Here is a 7424-nt window from a genome sequence, read left to right on the forward strand (position 1 = left end):
GATCAATTCAGATAACGATTAGCCTTTATTGAAAAAATTAAAAGCATGTGATTTTTGTTTTCGAGTAATCGATTGTCCAAAAATCATGTGATTTTGCAGTAGCTTTTGACGATATAACAAAAAGACAACCGCGGATGAGTTTCAGATAGCACTCCTTACGTCAACTTTTGATTAATTCGATTTACTTTAATTTTGAATGCAGCTATTACGTACTACTTGTTGAATACAACGGAGACCAAAGTTCCGCGTACATTCAATTACCGCACAAGTTATACTAGACCAATTTGCTGCCGTTGCATAAAGTCGTAAATTGATTGGCTCAAAGTGCAGATTACATCACATGCAGGAAACTGCCGATGACAAACTGGTCATAAACTAACGCGAAGTATTCTGAAAAGGGCGGAGAATTTAAATGGTTGGTGTAGATACATATGTACATACTTATAGCATGTAATTTTTGGTCATTTCTACTTCAATCCTGTAGCGATTGCTCTTAAATAGAGGGGGTGTGGACAGACGGAGAGTGGGTAGTTTCATTATTGATTAGCAAATACAACACGTCCCCAAAAACATTAAACTGCATATTAAAGCGTAAGCTGGAAACTTACAAAACAAGGCCCTGGGGAGCACTCTGGCAAACACACAATATCGCTTTATAGTCGCAGAAATTCATTAATTACTGTCACCCTTTTCAGTTAATTACCTCCTATAGCGTTTATAACCCGCTTTGAGGCGGTACAGCCAACTAAAGTGTTCCTTAATTACCTTAGAATATCGGATAGGAAATCTTTGCGACCGCTGGCTGGGTTAGTTCCATTATGGGAAATTGATTGAAAACGCTCCGAAATAACTTCTGAAAGCAATTTCGTTCAATTAAGTTACAAATGATTGTGCACGCGATATCGGATTTACATTTTTTTCTTTTAATGTGCCAGCAATCAATCAAAGGGATTGAATAATTATTCTGCCTGAAAGCTGTATTGAGTAGGTGAAGAAACATAATTCGAGGCTAGTCGAGTTTTCCATAGGAATTGTTTGGACAAAAATAGCTTTAAAGACTGCAATTGGTTTAAGGGGGCATAAGAAGCTCTAAAAATTATTATTTTCCTTTTGAAATATTCATGTGTGTCTTTATACCAGGATGATACCGAGAGTCTAAATTGTCGAGAGTGTACTTTTCTCCATGTAATGGTAATTTTCGAAGGTTTTCTACTTTGTAGATTCGAAGTCTACAAGAATTTTGTGTATTGAAAGGTATTCTCAGCATTCGCAAGATTTCTTCTCGATCATATCATGCGTTCCTCCACTCGGTGCTTTAATCGAGGTTTTTATTTTTTCTACAGATAGATTGATGAGAAACGGAGGAAGGAAGGGAAGAAGTTGTTCCTTCGGGTCATAAAAAACATGTTTTCATGGTGTTTTCAAAGATCTATCAAAAAGATTTAGGGAAACATAAACTCTCAAGGTTCAGCAGTAAAAGCAAGTAATTGGATATGTTTCTTGGAAAGAAAAGGCGTGCTGGAAAATCATCTGAAGTCGCCTCAAGTATCTGGAAATGGCAAAAGATCGGTGCTATATCGTAAAGATCCTCACAAAGTCTTCAAAAATCTTTGCAACACCTCAACTTATTTCTGAAAATTGCATGATGTTGCCAAGAATTCAAACCTTCTTAAAATACTTTGGAGTCGAGTCACATCATATTTCCAAAAATCCTTAGAATTTTCTAAAAATTCTTCTTTCACCTTAGCTTCATTGACCAGTTTTACTGTGGGGCGATCTTTGTGTCATTGATGACGAACCATGAAGTTCCGTACTTATGGTAATCCCCCACTTTTATAAACTATGTCTTTGATACGCCAATGATTTAGTGTCTACTGAGGATACTAGAGGTTCTCTATATTCTCAAAATCGTCCTAGATAGGGGTAATAAAAATAGAGGCAATTTTGAATCCAGGAAGAGGGCAACAAAGTAAGAATTTGAAAATTTCTGACTGCACAACTTATTAAGTGACTACACTAACGAATGTTTAATTTCCCCTCCCTTTCAAAGTAGCGGGGTAATAAATGATGTGAAAGACAACAAGGATGATTATCAGCCAACCAGCGACCAACACCTTAGCCGCAAATTACATTAAAAACCCATCATGGAAGTGTGCGGCCATCGAGTTCAGTTAAACACAATATAATATCTGATTCCCATTGAGCAAAAGGTGTGAGGATATACGTTTGTCCACCGGAAATTCCAATTAGTGAGACCTAATAGTGGCTATTTTGTGTTGAAAAAGTGCCTATGACCGTTACGTTTCCAAAACGCTCGTTATTCACGCAAAATTGTCCCATTGTTCGTTACTTCCGATGACCATAGTTTCCAAATGCATTGCCTGATTGTTATTTTTACGCGAGTCCAATTAATTTGACCTGCACGGTCCTCTTATTTTACCTCTATTCTAACAAGCTTACGTCACATATGAAAGTCGGGAGATTTCACTTTTGGACGCATCAAACGCATATATCTTCAGTAGGGACTTAATGCCATTAAGCTTAATTTGCAACTTTCCTCAGATTCAACTAAATCATTTATCTCCTATCTACAAATCGCCTGTCAAGCAGAACAAATTGCCATAATGCCTTTTTAGGTTTGTCGTTGGAAAATTATTTTGATTCAGTAGCCACGAGATATTTATCAGCAAAACGTGTGAAACTCAATCTTATAACGTATATTATCGCCATTTACCATGCGAACTGTAATGTGTTAAATTCGATTAAAGCCGCGTATTAGATTTCTGACAAGCGGGACCTCCAAGGTAGAGATTAAGGTTCGTTACAAGATAGGCCATATGGTTAAAACTCGATCGATAATTAAACGAACATCTTACGCTGGGACCAGCACTGAAAGGGTAATCAACAATTTCACGTAAACATTATGGTCTTTTCTATTTCGCGTTTTAATAGGAACGTGTCTAATTTAATAAATTACAACAATCGGTCGCCATTATTGCCCAAGAAACAGTTGGTAATGGCCGTCGAAATTAAGCCTAATTTAAACTAAATATAACAAAACGTGAAGTGGATAATGGCATCACCATAATACAATGGCTAGTCACAATTTGGAATCCTTAATGAACAGCTGGCCCATACGGTAACAACGAGCGAATTGGTGCGTGTGAATTACATTGTCATTAATCAATACCAGTTTTCAAAAATTATAGGAAACTACTTAATTGGGAAGCTTTGGGTGACTATTTTGCTTTAGGATGCAACTCTGTCTTCTGATAATTACATTTGCAGTTAAGAGTGGTAAAAGCCGCAAATTCCCATGGCAAACGCCCAAACAACTTGATGGAAATATAGACATGCCGACTTTTTGATCGATGAGTTACGGAAAATTGAGATTGAGAAAAACCCTTTTCTCCAAGAACTCATTTGAGATATCCACGATCAACATAAGATCCATATCACTGCACCGCACCAAAAAACGGCACTTGGAACATTTCCAATTTTTCCCAAAGTTTCCGAAGGGGTGCCCATTTTTTGCCACTTCTCAAACTTCAAACGCCGATATCTCGGGAACGCATGGAGCAACCGCTTTAAAGAATCTCTCAAATTAATACTCGCGATGAGCTTTATAACATAAACCGCTTTGCGTCACCTCCTTGGTCTTCGAGACAGAAAACTGCCAGAAAAAAATGGCACTGGAATGCAAATGACGAATTTGGTGAGGTTGGTGGACACGGGGGTCACAGATCCTGTGAGGAATTAGCATTGCAACAATAGAAAGAAAGTTAAAACAGGGATTTATTTGGCTATTTTAAAGAATGAGCCCGAAGATGAACCATATAATGTGAGAACCGCGTGCTACATCGCATGGCTATTCTGGAGCAGCTGCTGCCAACGAGAGTTGATAAATGAAAAGGAATATTGTCCGAGATCATTTTTAAGTGATCTTGTATGTGTAAGTTCGCGCCGGTTGTTGAGGCTGGCGATTGCAATAACCTTGAACATTCTCCTTGAAGTAACAATAACCAATGAACGCCGGAATCACCTGATAAATTCAAATTATCCAAATAGACATCGGATTTTTAAATAAAAAAATAGTTAAAATTCCAACCGGTCAACGTGAGTCCTACCGATATTGATGAGCGGCAGATTCTAGAATTATGTTGCTGATGTGATCGGAAATCAAAGCCGACAAATTCTCATAACGTATAGTCCATTTTTTATACTGCAGAATCAATGTAGCAGTAAAAATTTAATGCATAAAATCATATGCTGCCCTATAAAAAATGCAGTGTTTACTCAGTGGCATGAAAATCGCAATACCAAGGAGGGATGGACATTTTTCGGCGAAACTTGGCACAGATTTCGACTGCCGTATGCAATAAAGATTAGATGGGACACTCAACGAAATTTCAAAATTCCAAAATAATTATAAAAAAAGCTTCTATCAAAAATATGGGTCCATACAGCAGGCAAAAAGGTCGAACTCTTTATTTGCATTCTGCAAGTATGGTAATTTTTCTAATGCCCAGTCCGACACGGTGGTTTCCCTAATAAGATAGAAAGGACAACGTTTTACAAAACCAATTTAGTTATATTATCCATCCATCAACCCTAAACGCGAGGATGTGGTCAGAAGCCCTTTATACGAGTATGGGCAAAGTTGTGGTCGCCGTTGAAAAGTTTCCTGACCATTGTTTGTCGTTTGTTAACTGGCTCGTTAAATAATCCAGTCTCGAATTTCGATAAGCCCTTTCAGGCTAAATTCTATTAGAGGATCGTTATTGCAACCAATGCCGAGTTCGTGGGTTAGTTTCCGGTTTCATGTTTATTCGATTAATGAGCTTAAAATTTCGGCGCAAAGTTCGCATGGCCGTTTAACATTAAGGTTTGAGTAGTTGGTATAGGTATTTCATAGTGAACATCAGAGTAGGGGCGAATTTAATGTTATTTCCCCTCCGTGCAGGGCCGGCCTCAGCAAGTCTGGCGCCCTAGGTGAAATTTTTATTCGCCTACTGTCGCCATCAACAGATAATGGAGATGTCTGCTAAGTAAAAATAATATATTATATGTAGCTTTAGTCTGAGAGTTCTCTGGATTAATTTTAATTCGTAGGAAAATTCCTTGAAAATCGGGAAAAGCATGACGTCTCCATTTTAAAGACGACGATATTTCCTTCGATTATCTCGCTTCAGTCGGGGATATTAGTCTGCAGAAACGGCTGAGTTTTGCACTGCACATAGATTTGTCGATTAAAAGTGTGAAAGGTTTCAAAACTAACTCTCATTAGGTGTTATTAATAGAGTAAAAAAAGTGTTTAAACTGTTAATCAATCAATCACCTGTCACACGTAAAGCTAAAACAAAATTGAATATCCTAAAGCAATTTATTATTAGTATTTTAATACCGCATTTAATAAGGTCACGACAATTTCACCTGCTCAGCACAGGCGTAATGAACTGCAATGACAATAAATTGCCCTAACTGGCTTATCGGCATCTTTTCAGAAACCCTTAGTGCAATTTCTGCATGAAATTCTTATACAATTTATTGCGTTATGATACATCATCCACCTGGCCGGAGAAATGTGTAATAACCGCATTTTTCCACGCTAGGATGTTATATGGTAATAAGTATGCAAATAAAGTTTTCGTTAGATCCATTAACTACCCATTTAACTTGGACGCTTCTTTTAAGTGTAACTGTTTTTAAAAAAGCAGATATGCAATTAAGGAAGTGTCTGATTATATCGGAGAAATTAAAAATAATTTGTGGGCAGGTAATTCTTGTCGAATTGAAATTCAAGACCGGAACGATATGGTTACGGGTAAGCGGCACTATATGCATAAGCGATTAAGATCTGATAATTCTAAAATTTCTAAATTTTAATGGTGCAAAATAGGTCTCTTTTACTCGAATTAGTCATTGATTGCTGCCGGCTTTAAAGGGCTCGACAGTAACTTAACCCAGTCAAGTGTCACTTTAATCCATTTAATGTGCATCGAGAGCTATTATCCATTCAGCGACATATTGAAACCCTCGATGTTAACTTTAAGCCGCCCTCCAAAGAGAGGTAGTGAAATTTTGGATTGGACAATGGGGCTGGTAAGTGCGTAGTCAATAGTAAATGTAATTGTAACAACGTGCCAAGCCAGTCGTGAAACCGTACCACCTGCCAGTACGCCCTAATTAGGGCATTAGTGCCACCACCCGGCACGCGTGATTATTTTTTTTGAGGGTATGTGTGTCCTTGTAAGAGTTAATTCGGTTTTTAAACATTTAATTCATTTTTTTCTCCTGGAGAAATGATCTCAAACTAAAAAAAGGTTGGCCTGAGGAAATGTATTGTCGAAGGTAACACTTCAATTTCGAACTCAATTTACGACCCCATTAAATCCCATTTACAAGGATTTCTCGTGCATCCACGAGCCTCCCCTGTTGCGGTCAAGACACCAATTACTACTTCTTTTTCTGAAGAAGGTCCGGGACTTACGTGCGTCGGTACGGGCAATTCTTATTCCCATGTTAGACTCGGAACCGTTCTAACGTTCGCCCTTCCATCCCGATTCAATTGTGGTGAATCCCTTCAGAAGACCATTTTACGATAAATACAGAGAGGTGTAAGAAGAATATTCTTGTAATTGTGATAATTATTTGCTAAAAAAGTTGTTTCTCGGAGGATTTTTCAAGTTTCATGGCAGGTAAGTTTAATGTTTTTATCGCGGAAGTGTTCTTAAGAGCCTTAATTGGTTAACATTAGTTAGAATCTGAAAAGGTTCCTATTACGGCTTAATGCCTTATTCCAACTCTGCGTTTCATTAACTCGAGCACCCTAAAGACCGGTTTCGATCCTATTAGATCTCGTCAGTTGGGTTCATCTCAAGTCAATTAAACCCAAGCAGAAATCAGCAATGTCAACGGTAAGTACGTTGGGTCTGCAGGAAAATATCCCACCAGCGCCATCTACCGCGTCCCTTTCCTAGTATTTTTCAGATTTTTTGGACTATTTGTAATTATCTTCATGGGTTAGAATTTTAAGTAAATTTGTGCTTCTTTGTTATTTTTGTGTATAAATATTTTGATCGTAAAAAAAATAAAAATATGTAATAAAAAAGTTAAGATTTTCCAGGCAAACTTTGACAAGTTTGTATTTTCTGCTATGGAAGATTAGGAATTGTGATGTTTGTATGTGTCAGGAGAACGAGAGTGAACGAACACGACCATACGTATTCTTTTTCATATATTTCCACACGTAATCCTTCACACACGTTTCCGCACGTAGTCGATGATAAAAGTAACGAACATGTGTTTCTTTGCTTCGCTGTAGAGCTCTGTGTACAATGTTAAACTAAATAAATCGTTTTTTGTTTTATTTTTCTAATTACAATTTCGTAGATTGCAAAGATATCAATGGAATTTATTGCCTT

This window comes from Euwallacea similis, chromosome 21, assembly GCF_039881205.1.
Source record: "Euwallacea similis isolate ESF13 chromosome 21, ESF131.1, whole genome shotgun sequence".
NCBI classification, from domain to species: domain Eukaryota; kingdom Metazoa; phylum Arthropoda; class Insecta; order Coleoptera; family Curculionidae; genus Euwallacea; species Euwallacea similis.